The sequence below is a fragment of the Pristis pectinata genome, chromosome 2, assembly GCF_009764475.1.
Source record: "Pristis pectinata isolate sPriPec2 chromosome 2, sPriPec2.1.pri, whole genome shotgun sequence".
NCBI lineage: Eukaryota > Metazoa > Chordata > Chondrichthyes > Rhinopristiformes > Pristidae > Pristis > Pristis pectinata.
In genome coordinates, this window is record NC_067406.1 from 96,398,177 (window position 1) to 96,419,821 (window position 21,645).

Consider the following 21,645-nt stretch of genomic DNA (forward strand, 5'->3'; position numbering starts at 1 on the left):
GAGCTGAATATTAATGTCTTTTTTTTGTTTTTGCTATGTGATTGCTGCGTGTTTTTATAAACTCCTCTTTTCAGCTGAGTTGGGGGAAAATCAGTTCTGTGTGCCCATAGCGGAAATGGGCCAAGCAATACAAATATCAGGTATTATTAAGTAATCTTCAACACTAAAAAAATAAGCTGCAAGCTTCTGCTTGACAATAGTTGCATTGTGCCATATTTATTCCATTATCAATTCACATTTTAGTTGAAATGGTTTAAATTCTCTCCCAAGATGACATTCCATTTTCTTCACAAAGCAGATAATTTCATTTTCATTATTTCTGTCCTCTCCCAACCCCCACACCGACTCTCAGAAGCATCATGACGTAGATATTAAGTTCAGCATCTGCTCCACAGTACACATGGGGATGGAGCATATGGGGATTTCAGGGAGCGGTTTTGTTGTGCTTGGATGCTGAAAGTCAGATGTACAGCTCTCTCTTTCTCTTTCCTTTCACATTTTTGCAATCAACTTTTGTTGGACCAGTGCACAACTTTTACAAATACATTTCTAAATGTAAGTACAGTGGGTTATTCAATGCATTCTGACAGTGTTCTTATGCGGTGGCGGAGTGTGTGATGTTGTGCTGGATACCAGTACAATCCTGTGTCATTTTTTCTGAACAGGCAGATGCTGCAACATCGGCTGTCTGAAGGGAGAGATACTGGCAAATTTGATTTGTTTGAGTTTAGTAAGGTAAATCAACTTTGTATTGCAAAATGCACATTGAAACCAAAATATGATGGTTTCATAGGCTGTGAACATTTTATCAATTTTTGGAGATGAAATCTACCTTTAATTGCATTGTGGATCACTTTTCACTGCCTTTGTCAATGCCTAATTATTTATTTTAAATTATTTTGAATTGAGATCATAAAATCTCAATGTTATTTATATGCTCAGGATGATAGCATTTTTAGCTTATGTTTCAGTTTTACAACAATTTTATTTTAGATCTAGGGAGTTTCAAAACCTCTGATCTTAAATCTTCCTTTTTTAATTTTTGTTTGCGATCTGGTTGTTTCTGCAAATGCCAACCTTAAATGCTGATCTCTCATTGCTCTTACATAGAACATGGACAGTATAGCACAGGAAATAGCCCTTTGGCTCATGATGTCAGTGCCAAACATGACGCCAATTTAAACTGCAGATCTGCCTGCACATGGTCAATATACCTCCATTCCCTGCCTGTTCACGTGTCTGTTTTAAATGCCTCTTAAACGTTGTGATTGCATTTGCTTCTACCTCCTCCCGGCAATGAGTTCCAAGAGCCATGTTAAAACACTTGCTTTGTAACTAAGAGAAAATCGAACATGGAGCATAGAATAGTGCAGCACAGGAATTATGGTTTGCCAAATAAATTAAACTAGTAATTAAATGACTCACAAAACTAATCCCTTCTGTCTACACAATGGCTATACACCCCCCCTATTCTCTGCACATTCATGTGCCTATCTGAGAGCCTCTCAAATGCCTCTATTGTATTTGCCTCCACCACCACCCCTAGCTGTGCATTCCAGGCACCCACCACTTTGTGTAAAAAAAATTTCCTACACATCTCCTTTGAATGTACCCCCTCTCAGCTTAAATGCATGCCATCTAATATTAGACATTTTGACCCTGGAAAAAAGATACCAGCTGTCTACTCTATCAGTGCCTCTCATAATCTTACAAACCTCTGTCAGATTTCCACTCAGCCTCCGGCACTCCAAAGAAAACATGCCAAGTTCATCCAACCTTTCTTTATAGTACATGCCCTCTAATCCAGGCAGCATCCTAGTAAACCTCTGCACAATCTCCAAAGCTTCCACATTCTTCCTATTACGGGGTGACCAGAATTGAATGCAATACTCCAGACACAGCCGAACTGGAGTTTTATAAAGCTGCAACATAACTTCAGCTTTTGAACTCAATGCCTCAAGTAATAAAGGCAAGTATGCCATACACGTTCTTTACCACCCTGTCAACCTGTACAGCCACTTTCAGGGAGCTATGGACTTGAACCGCAAAGTCCTCTGTACATCAACAGTGTGAAAGGATCTTGAGATGAACAGTGTACTGTCTCTTTATATTTGATCTCCCAAAGTGTCACACCTCACATTTGGATGGATTAAACTGCTTCTGCCATTTTTCCACCCATATCTACAACTCACCTATATCCCGCTGTATGCTTTGGCAATCTTCTAAACTACTCACACTACCACCAATCTTTGTATCATCTGTGAACTCACTAACCTACCCATCTACATTTTCATCCAGGTCATTTATAAATATCACAAACAGCAGAGGTCCCAATATGGATCCCTGTGGACCACCACATGTCACGGACCTCCAGCCAGAATAGGTCCCATTGACCACTACCCTTTGTTTTCTCTGGGCAAGCCAAATCTGAATCCAAATGGCCAAGTCATCATGCATCCCATGCATCTTGATCTTCTGGATGGAGGGACCATGAGGGACCTTGTCAAATGCCTTACTAAAATCCATGTAGAGAACATCCACAGCTCTTCATTCATCAATCACCTTTGTCACCTTCTCTTAAAAACTCAATCAAGTTAGTAAGACATGACTTGCCTTGCAAAATACCATGTTGACTGTCCCAAATTAAGCCATGGTCTTCCAAATGCTCATAAATCCTATCCCTAAGAATCCTCTCAATAGCTTCCTGACCACTAATGTGAGTCTCACTAGTCTATAGTTTCCAGGGTTATCCCTATTTCCCTTCTTGAATAACACAACAACATTAGCTATTTGCCAGTCCTCCAGGGCCTCACCTGTGGCTAGAGAGGATATGAAGCTCTTGGTCAAGGCCCCAGCAATCTCATCTCTTGCCTCTCTCAATAACCTGGGGTTGAACCCGTCAGGCCCAAGGAGCTTATCCACATTAATGTTCTTGAAGAGACCCAACAGTTCCTCCTTCTTTATCTTAAGGTGCCCTAGCATATTAGCACACTCCACAATGATCTCACTGTTCTCCATGTCCTTCTCTTCGGTAAATACCAATGCAAAATACTCATTTTAGACCTTGCCTAAATCCTCTGCCTCCTTTATCCTTGGGTAGTCCTACCCTCTCCCTTGTTATCCACTTGCTCTTGATAGACGGTATGTATAGAATTCTTAGGGATTCTCTTTAATCCTACTTGCCAAGGACTTTTCATGGCCCCTCCTGGCTCTTCTATTTCCCTTCTTTATAATCCTCAAGGGCTCCATTTGATTTTATCTTCCCAAACCTTACATATGTTTCCTTGACTAAGTTCCCCACCTCTCTCAACAACCAAGGTCCCCTTACCTTGCCACTCTTGTCCTTCCTTCTTACAGGACCACACCTGCACTTTATTCTGTGCATGTGGTTTTTAAACACCCTCCACATGTCAGATGAGGACTTGCCCAAAAACAGCTGTTCCCAATTAACTCTCCCTAATTCTCGCCTAATACTCTCATAATTTGCCCTGCTCCAAATTAATACTCTCCAGCAAGGTTCATACTTATCGTTGTCTGTAGCTACCTTAAAACTGAAGGAGTTGTGGTCACTGTTCCCTAACTGTTTTCCCACTGAAAGGTCAGTTACCTGGCCAGGCTCAGTACCCAGCACCAGATCCAATCTGGCCCATCTTCACGTTGGACTATCTGCATATTGATTTAAGAATCCTTCCATTGGATGCACCCAACAAATCCTGCCCCAACTAAACCTCTTGCACTAAGAAGGTCCCAGTTGACATTGGGGAGTTGAAGTCACACACAACAATCCTGTTGTTTTGACACATGTACCCTATCTGCCTGCATATCTGTTCCTCAATATACTGGTGGGAGATGTAGTATAATCCCATCAGAGTGATTGCACCTTTCTTATTTTTGAATTCTACCCATATAGACTCAGTGGATGAGCTCCCCATTATTTCCTCTCTGAGTGCAGCTGTGATATTATCCCCGAATAATTGTGGCCTCCCTTACCTCCCTCTCTATATTTTCTAAAATATGAAAACCCCAGAACATTAAGCATCCAGTCCTGTCCCTCCCGCCACATGACTCTGTATTGGCCACAACATCATTGTTCCATATACTAATCCATGGTCTGAGTTCATAACTCTTACCCCTAATACTTCTAACATTAAAATAAATGCATTTCAACCCATCCATCCCATTATGTCTATTACCTTGTTTATGCCTGTTCTTCCTTACAGACTTACTGGACATAACATCTGTCTTCTCAGAATCTAAGTACTCAAAATTAGGTTTGTTATCACTGACTTGAATGTCATGAAATGTGTTGTTTTGCGGCAGCAGTATAGTGCAAAGCCATAAAAATACTATAAATTACAAAATAAATAAATAGCGCAAAAAAATAACAAAGTAGTGTTCATGGGTTCGTGGACCATTCAGAAATCTGATGGCAGAAGTGAAGTAGTTGTTTCTGAATCTTCGGACTCCTGTACCTCCTTCCTGAAGGTAATAACGAGAAGAGGGCATGTTCCGGATGGTGAGGATCCTTAGTGATGGATGCCGCATTCTTGAGTCACCACCTCTTGAAGATGTCCTCGATGGTGGGGAGGTCTGTGCCCGTGATGGAGCTGTCTGTGTCTACATCACTCTGCAGTCTCTTGCGATGCTGTGCATTGGAGCCTCCAATACTAGGCTGTGTTGCAACCAGTCAGAATGCTCTCCACTGTGCATCTATTGAAATTTGCAAGAGTCTTTGGTGATATACCAAATCTCTTCAAACTCCTTATGAAGTAGAGGTGCTGGTGTGCCTTCTTCATGTTTGGATCAATGTGTTGGGCCCAGGGTACATCTTCCAAGACGTTGATGCCTAGGAACTTGAAGCTGCTCACCCTTTCCACTACTGACCCCTCAATGAGGACTGAACTTGTCAAAGGACTTGCTAAATCCCAATAGACAACATCCACTGTCTACACACTCACCTACCCTTCTGGAATTTCCCCACAAATTTTCACCTTGCTCTCCAGTTCATTATGACTATCTCTGACACCTCTCACTCCTTCCTTGATCTTTCCATCTCAGGAGATTCCTTATCCACTGACATCTTCTACAAATCCACCGACGACCACAGCTACCTTGATTACAGCTCCTCCCACCCTGTCTCTTGCTAGGACGCTGTCCCCTTTTTCTCAATTTTTCCACCTCCGCTGCATCTGCTCCCATGATGAGGTTTTCCACTCCAGGACATCCGAGATGTCCAACTTCTTTGCTAACTGTGACTTCCCCCCTACTGTGGTCGAGAGAGCTGGCACCCACATCTCTGCCATTTCCCTTACCCCTGATCTCATCCTTATCCCTCCCAGACCCAAAAGGGATGAGGACCCCCTGTCATCACATTTCACCCTACCAGCCTACTTGTCCAACACATCATTCTCCGCCACTTCCACCATCTCCAACGGGACCCCATTACCAAGCATTTCTTCCCCTCCCACCCCTTTCTGCCTCTCACAAGGACCGCTCTCTCCGTGACTCCCTTGTTCACTCCTCCCTCCTCATCCATCCCGCTCCCACTCAGGGACTTTCCACTGGCCCCGCCATAGGTGCAACACCTGCCCCGACAACCACCTCCATCAACTCCATTCAGGGACCCAAACAGTCCTTTCAGGTAAGACAGACATTTACCTGCACCTCCTTTAATATCATCTACTGCATTCAGTGCTCCAGGTGTGGCCTCCTCTACATTGGTGAGACTAAACGCTGACTAAGTGACCATTTTGCAGAACATCTGTGCTCTGTCTGTAACCGCGACCTACATCTTCCCATTGCCAGTCACATCAACTCCCCCTCGCACTCCATCGCAGATATGCCAGCCCTCGGCCTCCTCCATTGCCAGGAGAAGTCCAAGCGCAAACTGAAGGAACAGCACCTCATTTTCTGTCTTGGAACCTTGCAGCCTAATGGCATGAACATTGAATTTTCCCACTTTAAGTAATCCCCACAACAACACCCCCATCCCCCAACCATGCCTCTTCTTTTCTTCCCTTTCCTGGACTACCTCTTTTTCTACCCCCCTTTTTTCCTCCTTACCTTTGATCCATCCTCCAGTGGATCTGCTCTCCCCTCCCTCCCCACACCTGCCTATCACCATGTCTTACCTGAATCTACCTATCACCACCTTGTGCCCACCCCACCTCCCTTCCTTTGTCCACCTATCACTGCTCTGTTTTTCCCTCCTATATATTGGGCTTCCCCTTAGTCCTGAAGAAAGGTCCTGACCCGAAACGTTGACGGTCTACTTTTCTCCACGGATGCTGCCTGACCTGCTGAGTTTCTCCAGCATCATCACATTTTTCATCTAGATTCCAGCATCTGCAGTCCTTTGTTTCTTTACTGCAAGAGATTTGTCAGACATGAATTCCCTCGCACAAAGCCGTGCTGACTGTCCTGAATTAGACCCTGTCTCTCCAAATGTTGGTAGATCTTGTCCCTCAGAATCCCTTCCAGCAATTTACCCACCACAAATGTCAGACTCCCTGGCCTGTAGTTTCCTGGCTTGTTTTTGCTACCTTTTTTAAACAATAATAACACATTAGCCACTCTCTAGTCCTCCAGAACCTCATCTGTGGCCAGGATAAAGCAAAAATCTTTCCAAGGGCCTCTACAATTTCTTCTCTAGCTTCCCACAAGGTTTGAAAATGCACCAGGTCAGGCCATGGGGATTTATCCTCCTTAATGCACTTTAAGGCCTCCAATACCTGCTCCCTGCTAATTTGTATGTGGTCCAAGTAAACACCATTCATTTCCCTCATTTCCTTAGCCTCCATCACTTTCTCCACAGTAAGAACTGAAGAGAAATATTCATTAAAAATCTCTCCCAGTTCCTTTGGTTCCACATACAAATGGCCATGCTGATCTTTAAGGAGACCAATTCCCTCTCTAGCCACCCTCTCAATATATGGATAGAATCTCTTAGGATCTTGACTGACTTTGCCTGCCAGTTCCTTCTCATATCCTCTTTTTGCCCTCCTAAGTTCTCTCTTAAATGCATTCCTACACTTCTTGTAGTCATCAAGAGATTCACTAGTTCCCTATTGCTTATGCGAAGTGTATGCTTCCCTCTTTTTCTTAACCAGAGTCTCAATATCTCCCATCAACCAGGGTTCCCGAAACTTACCAGCCTTGCCTTTCACTGTAACAGAAACATCCAGGCCCTGAACTCTTGACGTGACACTTAAAGGCCTCCCACTTGGCAGATGCTCTGTTCCCTGTAAACAATCTCACCCAATGAACCTCTGCAAGGACTCACTTAATGGCTCCAAAATTTGCTCTGCCCCATTTCAGCCCCTATGAACCAGCCGTATCCTTCTCCACAACTATTTTAAAACTAATAGAATTATCGTCACTGGAACTAAAGTGCTCGCCGACAGACACTTTCATCACTTGCCCTACCTCATGTCCCAGGAGGAGGTCCAGTGTTGCACCTTCTCTAGTAGGTCCATTGATATATTGATAAAGGAAGCTTTCTTGGACACATTTCACAAATTCCACTCCAACCAAGCCTTTTACATTATGGTTGGCCTAGAAAGTATTAGGGAAGTTAAAATCTCCCACTAATACTACCCTATTATGTTTACAACTAGCTGCAATCTCTTTACCTATCTGCTCCAATTCCTGCTGACTATTGGAGGGGCCTATTATACGATCCTATCAATGTGACCATTCCCTTCTTATTTATATGTTCTACCCATGTGGCCTCAGTGGATGATCCCCCCAGAATATCCTCTCTAATGATTGTTGTTATGTCCTCTTTCTCTCTTACCTGTACTTCTGTCACGCCTGCAGCATCTGTATCCTGGAATATTATGCTGCCAGTCCTGCCCTTCTCTCAGCCATGTTTCTGTTATGGCTGTGATACCCCAGCTCTCAGGGCCAATCCACACCCTGAATTCATTTGCCTTACCTGTCAAGCCCCTTACATTGAAATAAATGCAGTTTAAACCAAATATCTTTCCTCTCTCTTCACTGTGCTCCTGTCTATCCTGACAACTATACTTGCTCTCATTGGCTACAGCATTATTGTCTGACATTTTCCTCTTAGAACCATAGAACAGTACAGAACAATACAGGCCCTTTGGCCCACCATGTTGTGCCGACCTTTAAACCACACCTAATACTATCTAACCTCTTCCTCCCACATATCCCCCTATTTTAAATTCCTCCATATGCTTATCTAACAATCTCTTGAATTTGACCAACGTACCTACTTCCACCACCACCCCAGGAAGCGCATTCCATGCACCAACCAATCTCTGGGTAAAAAACCTCCCTCTGATATCTCCCTTGAACTTCCCACCCATTACTTTAAAGCCATGCCCTCTTGTATTGAGTATTGGTGCCCTGGGAAAGAGGCACTGGCTGTCCACTCTATCTATTCCTATTAATATTTTGTACACCTCTATCATGTCTCCCCTCATCCTCCTCCTCTGCAAAGAGTAAAGCCCTAGCTCCCTTAGTCTCTCCTCATAATCCATACTCTCTAAACCAGGCAGCATCCTGGTAAATCTCCTCTGCATCCTTTCCAACACTTCCACAATCTTCCTATAATGAGGCGACCAGAACTGGACACAGTACTCGAAGTGTGGTCCAACCAGAGTTTTGTAGAGCTGCATCATTACCTCGTGGCTCTTAAACTTGATCCCATGACTTATGAAAGCTAACATCCCTTGTCTATATTTTGTTGAATCCTTTGACAACCTTCATCACTAAGCACATTTCTTCCAATTTTTGTGTCACCTGCAAACTTACAAATCAGCCCACCTGCAGCTTCATCCAAATCATATACATATATATAATACATACATATATATGTACCTGTGTACGTGTGTATATATATATATATATATATATATATATATATATAAAATGAGGTCCCAGCAATAATCTTCCCGGAACACCACTGGTCATAGGCCTCCAGTCAGAATAATACCCTCCAACACTATCCTCTGTTTTCTATAGCCAAGTCAATGTTGAATCCAATCTACCAAGTGGATTCCATGCACCTTAATCTCCTGGATCAACCTATCATGAGGGACTTTGTCAAAAGCCTTAATAGAGACCAATCTTCACTGCCCTGACCTCATCAATCATCCTTGTTACCTTCTCAAAAAACTCTTATCCCTAAGAATCTTGTCCAATAATCTCCCTCTCACTGATGTAAGCTCACTGACTGAAAATTCCTTGGTTTGTCTCTACTGCCCTTCTTAAAGAAAGGAACAACACTGGCTATTCTCCAGTCCTCTGGGACTATGCCTGTGGCTAAAGAGAATACAAAGACCTCTGTCAAAATCCCAGCAATAGCCTCTCTTGCCTGGGATAGATCCCATCAGGCTCTGGGGATTATCCACCATAATGTTCTTCAAGAGCCCCAACACCTCTTCATTCTTCATATCAACATGCCCTAGAATATCAGCATACCCCTCCCTGGTCTCACAAGGAACCAGGGATTGGCAAGGCCAAAGGTGGCCCTGAAATGTCCTTGGCAAGTAGGATTAAAGAGAATTGCAAGGAATATACTTACATTAAAAACAAAAGGATAACTAGGGAGAGGGTAGGACCAATCAAGGATAAAGGAGGAAATTTATGCTGGGAGTCAGAGGATGTAGGCAAGGTACAAAATGAATACATTACATTTGTATTCACCAAGAAGGACATGGTGAGATTAGTGAGATTAATGTGGGGAATGCAAATGTGCCAGGGCATTTTGAGATCAAAAATGAAGTGATACTGGCTGTGTTAAAGAGCATCAAGGTGGATAAGCTCCCAGGACCTGATGGGATCTATACCAGATTATTGAAAGAGGAAAGAGGGGAGATTGCTGGAGACTTGACAAAGACCTTTGTATCCTCATGGGCAACAGGCAAGGTCCTGAAGGACTGTTGAATAGCTAATGTTACTCCTTTGTTCAAGAAGAGAACTAGGGATAAACCAGGAAATTACAGGCCAGTGAACCTCACATCAGTGGTAGGGAAGCCCTTGGAGAGGATTCTTAGGGATAGGATTTATGCAGATTTGCAGAAACAGGGCCTGATTAGAGACATCAGCATGGCCTTCTGCAAAGCAGGTCATGTCTTACAAACTTAATTGAGTTTTTTGAGGAGGTGACAAAGTAATTGATGAGGGTGGGGGGGGCAGTGGATGTTATTTAAATGGACTTTAAGTCATTTGACAAGATCCTTCATGGTAGGCTAATCCAGAAGATTAAGATGCATGGAATCCACAGTGACTTGGCAGTTTGGATTCAGAATTAGATTGTAAAAACAGACAGATGTAGTGGTGGAGTCATGTTATTCTGGCAGCAGGTCTGTGACCAGTGGTGCTTCACAGTGACTGGTGTTGAGAATTCTGTTGTTTGTGAAAATGTAGATGGGAGAGTTAGTAAATTTGGTGGAGTTGTGGATAGTGGAGAGGTCATTTGTACTCTGGGAGGTCAAATGTAAGGTCATTTACCATTTCTCTACCCATATCTGCAACTGATCTATATTCCACTGTATCCTTTGGCAACCTACACTATCCAAAATGCCACTAATATTTGTGTCATTGGCAAGCTTAGTAGCCCACACATTCACGTTTTCATCCAAATCATTTATATATATATATATATATATATATATATATATATATATATATATATATATATATATATATATATATATCACAAATAGCAGGGGTCCCAGTATGGATCCCTGCAGAACCACCACCAGTTAGGGACCTCCACATAAAAGAAGACCAATCAAACACTACCCTCTGTCTTATGGGCAAGCCAATTCTGAATCCAAACAGCCAAGTTACGGTGGATCCCATGCATTTCAGTCTTCTGGATCAGCCAACTATGACGGACCTTGTTGAATTCCTTACTTAAAAAAAAAATCGATATAGACAACATCTACTGCTCTATGTTCATTGATCACCTTTGCCACCTAGAATCATAGAGTTATGAAGTCATACAGCATAGAAACAGGCCCTTCAGCCCAACTGGTCCATGCCAAGACATCCACCTGAGCTAGTCTCATTTGCCCACATTTGGCCCACATCCCTCTAAACATTTCCTTTCCATGTACCTGTCAAAGTATCTATTCAATGTTGTTAATGTACCTGCCTCAACAACTTGCTGTACAGTTCTATGGTAACTTCCTCTGGCAGCTCAGTCCATATACAGACCACACCCTGGGTGGAAGGGATGCCCCTCAGGTTCCTGTTAGATCACTTTAAACCTGTGTCCTCGAGTTCTTGATTCCCCAACCCTGGAAAAAAAGACTGCACATTGACTTAGTCTATGCCCCTCATAATTTATAAGATCACCCCTCATTCTCCTATGCTCCAATGAAAAAAGTCCCAACCTGCTCAATCTCTCTCCATAACTCAGTCCCTTGAGTGTAGGCAATCTCCTCATAAATCTCCTCTGCATTATTTATAGCTTAATGGCATCTTTCCAACAGCAGGGTGACCAAAATTGAGCACAATTTTCCAAATGTGGCCTCACCAACATCTTGTACAACTGCAAACTAACGTGCCAACTTCTATTCTCAACGTCTTGACTGATAATGGCCAGCATGCAAAAACCTTATTTACCGCCCTTTCTACATGTGATGCCACTTTCAGGGAACCATGTACTCGTACTCCTAGGTCCTTCTGTTCTACAATACTTCCCAGGGCCCTACCATTCACTGTGAAACTCCTACCCTCATTTGCCTTCCCAAAATCCAACACCTCGCACTTATACGAATTAAACTCCATTTGCCATTCCTCAGCCCACTTACCCAGCTGGTCAAACTCAATCTGTAAATCTTGATAACCATCTTCATTGTCGATGACACCACCTATTTTAGTATCATCTGCACACTCACCAACCATGCCTTATACATTCTCATCCAAATCAGTGATATAGGTGACAAATAGGAATGAGCCTTGCACCAACCCCTAGAGAATACCATTCGTTACAGGCCTCTAGTCTGAAAAACAACTCTCCACCATCACTTTGCTTCAAAAATCTCAATCAAGAAAGACATGACCTGCCCTGCACAATGCCATCCTGACTGTCCTACATTCTCTGCCTCCAAGTACATGTTCCCTCCTTTATCCTAGCACATTAGCATACTCCACGCTGATTTCACTGTCCTCCACATCCTTTTTCTGGTAAATACCAATGCAAAGTACTCACTTAGGACCCTCACCCACATCCTCACCCTCCAAGCACATGTTCTGTCCTTCATCCTTGAGTGGTCCTATCCTCTCCCTGGTTATCCTCTTGCTCTCGATGTATGTATAGAATTCCTTAGGATTCTCTTTAATCTATTGGTCAAGAACTTTTCTTGACACTTCCTGGCTCTCCTAGTTCCCTTATTGAATTTTTTTTCTGGCTTCTTTATAATCCTCAAGGGCCCTGTTCTATTTTAGCTTCCTCAGCCTTACATATGCTTCCTTTTTTTACTTCACTAAATTCACCATCTCTCTTGACATCCAAGGTTCCCTTACCTTGCCATCGTTGTCCTTCCTTTTTACTGGAACATACCTGTCCTTTACTCTGTGCAGTTGGTCTTTAAACACCCTCCACATGTCAGATGTGGACTTGCCCAAAAACAGCTGTTCCCAATTAACTATCCCTAGCTCATGCACTTTGGAAAGTCATATGTTTGTAGCACATATTGAGTAAATTATAGGGACTTTAGGTGTGTTAATGTACAGAGGGATGTTGGGGTGCATGTCCATAGCCCACTGAAAGTGGTGACACAGATGAATAGGGTAGTGAAGAAGGTATTTGGTAGGCTTGTCTTCATAGGCTGAGGCATTGAGTATAAGAATTGGGACATCATATTGCAGCTGTGCAAGATATTGGCTAGACCTTTTAAGGTGAGAGGGGAGAGATTTAACAGGAACCTGAGGGGCAACTTTATCACCCAGAGGGTGGTCAACATATAGAGTGCACTGCTAGAGGAAGTGATTGAGGCAGGTACATTAACAACACTTAAAAGACACTTGGAGATGTACATGGATAGGATAAGTTTAGAGGGATATGGGCCAAATATGGGCAAATGGGACTAGTTTAGATGGGTATCTTGGTTAGCATGGACCATTTGGGCCAAAGGGCCTGTTTCCATGCTGTACGACTCTAGGATCTCATTTGGGGTTATTGTGTACAGTTCTGATCGCCACACTATAGGAAGAAGGTGATTGTAATAGTGAGAGCAGAATAGATTCGACAGGATGTTGCCTGGAAAGAGGGCTCTAGTTCTAAGGAGAGATTGGATAGGCTGGCTTTATCCTCACTGGAACATAGGAGGCTGAGTGGTGACCTTACAAAGATTTATAAAATTATGAGGGACATAGATAGGAAATATAGTCAAAGTCTTTATCTCAGAAGAGGGGAGTCTAGAACTAGAGGACACAGGATTAAGATGGGAGGGGAGAAATTTAAGGAAGATCTGAGGGATAAATTTTTCACACAGAGTAGTTGTTATCTAGATTGAGCTGCCAGAGGGGATGGTAGAAGCAGATACAATTACAACATTTAACGAGCACTTCGACAGGGACTTGGATAGGAAAGGTTCTATGAATCAGAGTTGTGCAGCACACAGGAATGGTCACCAGACCCCTCAATTCAGCTTTACCATTCAATAAGATCAAGATTGATCTGATCTTGGTCTCCATTCCAGTTTTCAGCCTGATCACCATAACTCTTGATTCCCCTTTAGTTCACAAAACTATCCATCACAGCTTTCAATATTTTCAACAATTCAGTGCACTGCGCTCTTTGATTGAAAATTCTGAAGTCCAACCACCCTCTATGAGAAGAAATTTCTCTTCATCTCCATTATCCCCTACCTCTAGGTTCTCCCATGAAGGGAAACATCCCTACAGTATTTATCTTTTCAAAGTCTCTCAGATACATTTATATTTCAAAGAGATCACATCTTATTTTCTAGACTCCAATGAGTAGAAGCGAACTTTGTTCATAATTTATCCCTTATATCCTGGGTATCAATCTAATAAACCTTCCTTATACAGCAAGTACTGTATATCCTGCCTCAGATAAGGAAGCTAGAATAGTGCAGAGTCTTTGAGATAACATGTAGATAGCTCAACCAGAGAAGGAGCTGTACTTGACCTCATCTTTGGAAATTAAACTGAGCAGGTGGTGGAAGTGTCACTTGGGGAACACTTTGGAAACAATGACCATAATTGTGTAAGTTTCAAGGTAGTTATGGAAAAGGATAAGATTCTAAATTGGTAGAAGGGTGATTTCAATAACATTAGAGAGAACCTGGAAAGAGTAGATTAGGAGCAGATGCTCCTGGGTAAAATAACATCTGACAAAAGAGAGTCAGATTTACAAGGCTTTTGCCAGAACTAGAGGGGCTGAGTTATAGGGAAAGGTTGGCCAGGCTAGGTCTTTATTCCTCGGAACGTAGGAGAATGAGACCAGTCTTTTTTCCATGGTAGGGGAGACCAAAGCTAGGGGGTGTATATTTAGGGTGAGAGGAGAAAGATTTAAAAGGGACCTGAGGGGCTACTTTTTTTATGCAGAGGGTGATGAATAAATGGAACAAGCTGCCAGAGGAAGTGGTTGAGGCAGCTACAATTGTATCATTTAAGAAACACTTGGACAGGTACATGGAGGGGCAGGGCTTAGAGGGATATGGGCCAAATACAGGAAATTGAGACTAGCTAAGTGGGTAACGTGATGGGCACGGACTTCTTGGACCAAAGGCCATGTGTCTGTGCTGTGTTGCTCTATGACTTTATGAATCTAAGTGCGTGGTGTTAGATATTTTAGAATGCATAAAGGTGGATAAATCACCAGGGCCAGAATGCTATGGGAAACAAGGGAAGAGACTGGTGGGGCCCTGGAAGATGTCTTTGTATTCTTATTAGCCACTGGTGAGATATCAGAATACTGCAGGATAGCCAAATCTTATTTAAGAAGAGCAGAGGGATAAATGGTAACTACAGTCTGGTGAGCCTTATATCAATGGAAAGGAAATTATTGGAGAAACTTCTAAGGGACATAATTTATGTATGCTTTGAAAGGCAGGGACTAATTAGGCATGGCTTTGTGTGAGGGAAATCTGTCTCACTAATTTGATGGAATTTTTTGAAAAAGTAAGAGATTGATGAAAGTAGGGCAGAAGATATTGTATATATGGACTTTAGTTAGGAATTTGACAAGGTCCCATGTAGTATGTCGGTCCAGAGGGTTAAGGAACAAGGGATCCAAGGTGAGCTGCAAATTGGATCCAAAATTGGCTTGGTAATATGAGACAGAGTGTGGTGGTGATGAAAGAATGTTTTTCCAATTGGAAATCAGTGCCTAGTTATAGCAGGATATAGATCAGGCGAAAATTTGGGCAGAGCATTTGCAGATGGAATTTAATCCTGACAACCGTAAGATGATGGATTTTGGAAGTCAAATAGAAGTAGGACATATACAGTATATGATAGGACACTAAGGAATGTTGATGAATAGCACAATAAGCCATTTGTGCTTCCTGTCATCAGCAGGGAAGCCAAATGGTTTGGTCCTTTGGCAAGACTGAAACCAACTCTCAATAATGATTAAAATTCCCCTTGGTTCTCAGTCCGAAATGCTCTGTGCTGAGGTTTCACCAACATAGTCCCCCTCCAGCTCCCACCACCACCTCAGCTCATATAATGTTTCTGCCTGTACTTTCTGTAGATACATCACAAAAGAGATGGCATTATTACTTCCTTGCAAGAACTTCTCATCAGTTTCCCCATGCCCCTCCAATACCAGATGTATACTACTGCTTGATCAATTAGTCATTGTTAATTATTTTTAAAAGACCATTCCTGCTATTCTCATAATATTCAGAAATTATCACCAGCTCACTATCTCACATTTGAGTCCAATTGTAATCAAGTCATCTGCAATCAATTTATTGTTGGGTGACTTCTTGGTGCCATTTGTTGTGACTTGAGTGAGCCAGACAGGAACTGTAGCTGTAATAGTATTGTATAGCACCAGTATTCAGCAGGTACAAGGTGGGAGATCGTGTGGGAGAATCTCTTGGTAGAATTTGGTATTAGTATATTACTGTTACTTGTACTGAGGTACAGTGAAAAGCTTGTCTTACAAACTGATCATACAGGTCAATTCATTACACAGGGCAGTTACATTGAGTTAGTACAAAGTGCATTGATGTAGTACAGGTAAAAACAGTAACAGTACAGAGTAGTGTCACATCTACAGAGAAAGTGCAGTGTAATAAGGTGCAAGGTCACAACAAGGTAGATTGTGAGGCCATAGTCCATCTCACCGCTCAATAGTCTTATCACAGTGGGGTAGAAGCTGTCCTCAAGTCTGGTGGTACGTGCCCTCAGGCTCCTGTATCTTCTATCCGATGGAAGAGGAGAGAAGAGAGAATGTCCCGGGTGGGTGGGTGGGGTCTTTGAATATGCTGGCTGCTACACCAAGACAACGAGAGTCCAAGGAGGGGAAGCTGGTGTCCATGATGCGCTGAGCTGTGTCCACAACTCTCTGCAGCTTCTTGCAGTCCTGGGAAGAGCAGTTGCTGTACCAAGCCGTGATACATCCAGATAGGATGCTTTCTATGGTGCATCAGTAAAAGTTGGTGAGAGTCAAAGGGGACAAACCAAATTTCTTTAGCCTCCTGAGGAAGTAGAGGTGCTGGTGAGCTTTCTTGGCTGTGGCATCTACATGATTTGACCAGGATTTCTTGATAGAATCTGCCTGAACTCAAAGTACATCAAGATTTTATGCACGTTAAGCTCAAAGCAAACAGCAGCTGATTAAAAACAAACAGTTTCAACTATTACAATTGCATAGTTTACTTCAATTTTTTTTGGGTGCAGACAAATAATTCCATAGAATTGCATTTTATAATGGTAGCATATCTTAACAGACAATACTTGGAATATTCCTTTGTTGGGAACCCAGCATAACCACCTTTTACCATTGCACTGAGGTGTGGCTCTCTGGATACAGAGACACCCCAGTTATTGATTGACAAATATGAACATGACCATGTTAGGTATCACCTAGGTATATGGGCTGAAAATGGGCAAATGGCTTTCAATCCAGGTAAATGTAAGGTATTGCATTTTGGGAGACCAAACCAGGGTAGGACTTATACAGTGTATGGTAGAGCTATCGCTCTGCCACTTTTTCCTGCCCTCCTGTGCAGCAGAGTCACTCATGGTGCCATGATCCAGGCTACTGCCACCTTCCCCTGATGAGCCATCTCCCCCAACAGTATCCAAAGTGGTACATCTGTTTTGGAGGGAGACGACCACAGGGGACTCCTGCACTACCTTCCTGCTACTGCTCTGCCTTTTGGTCACCCATTCCCTATCTTCCCCTAGGTGCTTAAACTGCAGTGTGACCAACTCACTAAATGTGCTATCCACAACATTCTCAGCATCATGGATGCTCCAAAGTGAATCCTGTGCCATCATGCTGTCTATCAGGAGCCGCAGCTGGACACTTCAGGGATACTGGCAACCTCCAAGTTCCCACATGGCACAGGAGGAGCATGACTCGGTTTGAGCTCACCTGCTGTCACTAAAAAGCTTTGAGGGAAAATAAAGAGACAAAAAGAAAATAAGAACCTCCCCTCACCTTAGTGTCGTTCACCCTCTTCACCGAAGCCTGATATTCACCCAAGCCCACACGTAGACAACCAGCAGCACTTCGACAAGACAGCAGCTTATCTCAAAATGGCCACTCCGCTTACTGTAACTTTTTATTGGTTGCTGATAACTTGCCAATCACCTATTTACTAACAATTAACTGACTTACCTCTTAAATTCCTGCAAGTGAAACTCCCAAGTAAGCAGAGTCTCACCTCTTCAATTCCCCCACTCTCTCCAAGTCCCAACTCCAGTAAGTGAAACTCACAAGCAAGCAACAAGTTTGCTCAAGCTCAGGCTGGTTTCAGTTCCCTCATAGTATCAATGAATATCACATTACTTAAAGTTTCTTCAAACAAGTGGAGACACAAGAGACTGCAGATGCTGGAATCTGGAGCAAAAGTCCTGATGCAGGGTCTCCACCCAAAACATTGACAATTCTTTTCCTCCCACAGATGCTGCTTGATGTGCAACTCCGCAGTTTATTTTTTTATTTTTTATTTTTTTTTTTAAAAAAGTCTTCATACAAGTGTCTGTTAAGAGATTGTTTTGTCAGTTACTTTGTGAGTGTTTGTTGATGGAACTGCCTGTAATTTCAGGACTGATTACTGTTTGTTGTATTTGAAGACAATTTTAAGACAGATTCTTGTTTCTATGAATGGCTTCCTGATTATAGCTGCTTGTCCTTAGCAACATCCATTATCTCTCATTTTGTCCTTATCCATGGTACCCTTTTTCAGAAACATCCTACTAGGTTTGTTATACAAGGAACATTTAACCTTATCTGCCTTTATGATGGAGCATTAGTTTCTGCACTACACCACATACATGGTTTCTTTTCAGTGCAAATCTCAAAAATATTGTGGTAACATTAAGCATTGATTTTAGACTGTTACATTTATCCAACTTATTGTAAAGCATACTTGCAGAATGTTTACGAGATGGCTGAGTTTTGATTCATCCATGCTGTTTGTATGATGGGCCAGCAGATTAGTAAGAATTCTGTGTCTTCTTGACATTACATTTGTATTTTGAAGATAAAGCAAAAGTCTTCACTTTACATTCTCTACACCCAGGTCTTGAGTTACACAGTTCACACTACTCCTTTTCTTGGATATATCTTGACTACAAGTTGTAGGTTTGGATGATGTTCAATATTGTCATTGAGATCAGAGGTGGCATTGGCAATTAACCTTTAAAACTGCCATCCTCAGCCATCATAAACTAACTTTTGCTCACAAACAAGTCTGTATTGCTGGTTACTCTTACTTGGCAAAATCTCTCTAACTAAGTTAAATTGTGTTTTGGGATGTGCTTCAGTTTTTGCAAAGCAGAATTATTTATTTTAATTTGCATTCCATGAGCCAAATGCAGTCCTTAACTGTAACCAAACACTGAACTCATCCTCATATCTTGACTCCATTTTGTCACCCTTAGTGCAGTCCCTTTCCACCTATGTCTATGATACTTTGCATGCCCTCCATTGCTTCAACTTTCAGTTCCCTGGCCCTGACCACCTCTTTCACAATAGACATTGAGTCCCTGCACTCTTTCATCTCCCATCAGGAAGGCCTTAAGGCTCTCCGCTTCTTTCTCAACAGACCCAACCAGTTCCCCTCCACTGCCACCCTCCTGTCTGGCTGAACTGGTACTCGCCCTCAACTTCTTTTGGCTCCTCCACTTTCTCCAAACCAAAGGTGTAGCAATGGGCACTCGCATGGGCCCCCGCATGGGCCCCAACTATACCTGCCTTTGTCAGCTACTTGGAACAGTCCACGTTCCAAGCCTACACTAATAACGCTCCCCAACTCTTTCTCCATTGATGACTGCATTGGGGCTGCTTCCTGCACCTATGCTGAGCTCGTCAAGTTCATCAACTTCGCCTCCAACTTCCACCCTGCCCTCAGATTCACTTGGTCCATCTCCAATACCTCTCCCCCCTTTCTGGATCTCTGTATCCATCTCAGGAGACAGATTAACCACAGGCAACTTTTACAAACTACTGACCACCACAGTTACCTTTACTGCACCTCTTCCCAAACAGTCACTTGCAAGGATACTAGCCCCTTCTCAGTTCCTCTGCCTCCACTGCATCTGTTCCCATGATGAGGCTTTCCACTCCAGGATATCTGAGACATCCTCTTTTTCAGAAGAGGGCTTCCCTTCCATCACCAGCAATGCTGCTCCCACCCACACCTCCTCCTCCATTTCCCACAAGTCTGCCTTCACCCTGATACAGTGACAGGGTTCCCCTTGTACTCACCTACCACCCCACAAGCCTCCGCATCCAACACATAATTCTCTGCACTTCCGCCACCTCCAAGAGGATTCCACCATAGGGTTCCCCTCCACCCTCCACTTTCCGTAGAGATCACTCTCTCTGTGACTCCCTTATCTACTTGTCTGTCCCCACAGATGACCCTCCCAGAACTTAATCCTGGAACCACATTAAGTGCTATACCTGTTCCTACACCATTCAGGGACCTAGATGGTCCTTTCAGGTGAATCTTCCCAGTGTACTTCAGTGAGGTCTGGTTGACCTTTGTCAGCCATCTATCCCAACTAGAATAGACCCCATGAGATGACTTTCTCCACTCTTTTCCTCAAGTTATTTCAGTTTTCTTCATCATCCTCTGGAACTTATGTTCAAATGGGCTTTTATAGTTTGGACATTATTAGCAGTAACGTGATCTAAAATTGCAGGTAGTCAGGAAGTGTGAGTGATCAGAGGCTTCCAGCCCACCAAGGTAAAACCTCCTCTCACCCATATGGCCTAGTACTCAGTAGTTCTGTGAACATGGAACATTACAGCACAGTACAGGCCCTTCAGCCCACAATGTTGTGCCAACATTTTATCCTGCTCTAATATCTAACCCTTCCCTCCCACATAGCCCTCTATTTTTCTATCATTCATGTGCATTTCTTAGTCTCTTAAATGTCCCTAATGTATCTGCTGGCAGTGAATTCCATGCACCCACCACTCCAAAAGCTTACTTCTGACATCCCTCATACCTTTCTCCAATCACCTTAAAATTATGCTCCCTCATGTTAGCCATTTTCACCTTGGGAAAGTCTGACTGTCCACTCGATCTATGCCTCTTATCATCTTGTACACCTCTATAAAGCTGCCCGTCATCCTCCTTTGCTCCAAAGAGAAAAGCCCTAGTTCACTCAACTTATCCTCATAGGACATGCTCTGTAATGCAGCAGCACCCTGATAAATCTCCTCTGCACCCTCTAAAGCTTCCACATCCTTCTTATAATGAGGTGAAGAGAATGGAACAATACACCAGGTGTGGTCTGACCAGAGTTCTATAGAGCTGCAACATCACCTTGTGGCTCTTGAACTTAATTCCCCAACTGATAAAGGCCAACACACCATATGCTTTCTTAACCGCCCTATCAACCTGCATGACAACCTTGAGGGATCTATGGACATGGACATGTTCCTCCACACTGCTAAGAGTCCTGCCATTAACCTTGTATTCTGTCTTCAAATTTGATCTCCTGAAGAAACATCCAGCATAGTTAATGTAGGGGAATATAACCAATCACCTCATTCCACTGCCGTCAATCAGGGCACAAGAAAGAATATTCAGCACCTAATGATCTACCATCATTCTTCATAACCCATCTAGTTTCTCCAATGAGTCCAGAGAGTTGTAGTAAGTTTCAGCATATTTTGTTCTAATGACATTTTCCAAACCTTGTATAGTTTCCTTGCAGAACAAAAATTGTTTCTGTAATAGATTCATCCTCACTTCTTGTAAGGGGAATTGTCCAGTCATGTATACATGAACAAATGTTCCTCAGACTACTTTTATTACTAGCATCCTGTACATTCACACTTCTCCAGCTCAATGAACAAGTCCAATCCCATTTTCTGACAGTTCAGTTTTTTTTAAACTCAGTTACTCATAAGTCTGCCTTTGTTTCCTCATCAGAATCATGTTTATTATCACTGTCTCATGAGGTAAAATTTGTTGTTTTGCAGCAGCAGTACAG

General features: G+C 42.8%; 1 protein-coding gene across 2 annotated transcripts in view; it reads left to right on the forward strand.

The window, feature by feature from the left end:
- The first annotated feature begins 418 nt into the window (after window positions 1-418).
- The window catches only part of trim2a (tripartite motif containing 2a), a 221,913-nt gene continuing 200,686 nt past the window's right edge, over window positions 419-21,645 (forward strand). Inside the window, exon 1 of one of the 2 annotated variants that reach the window (XM_052039372.1) lies at window positions 419-555. The gene's annotated coding sequence lies outside the window, so the exon portion shown is untranslated. Of the gene's footprint in view, window positions 556-689; window positions 736-21,645 lie in introns of those variants that run through there. The other variant, XM_052039391.1, reaches the window with a different exon arrangement.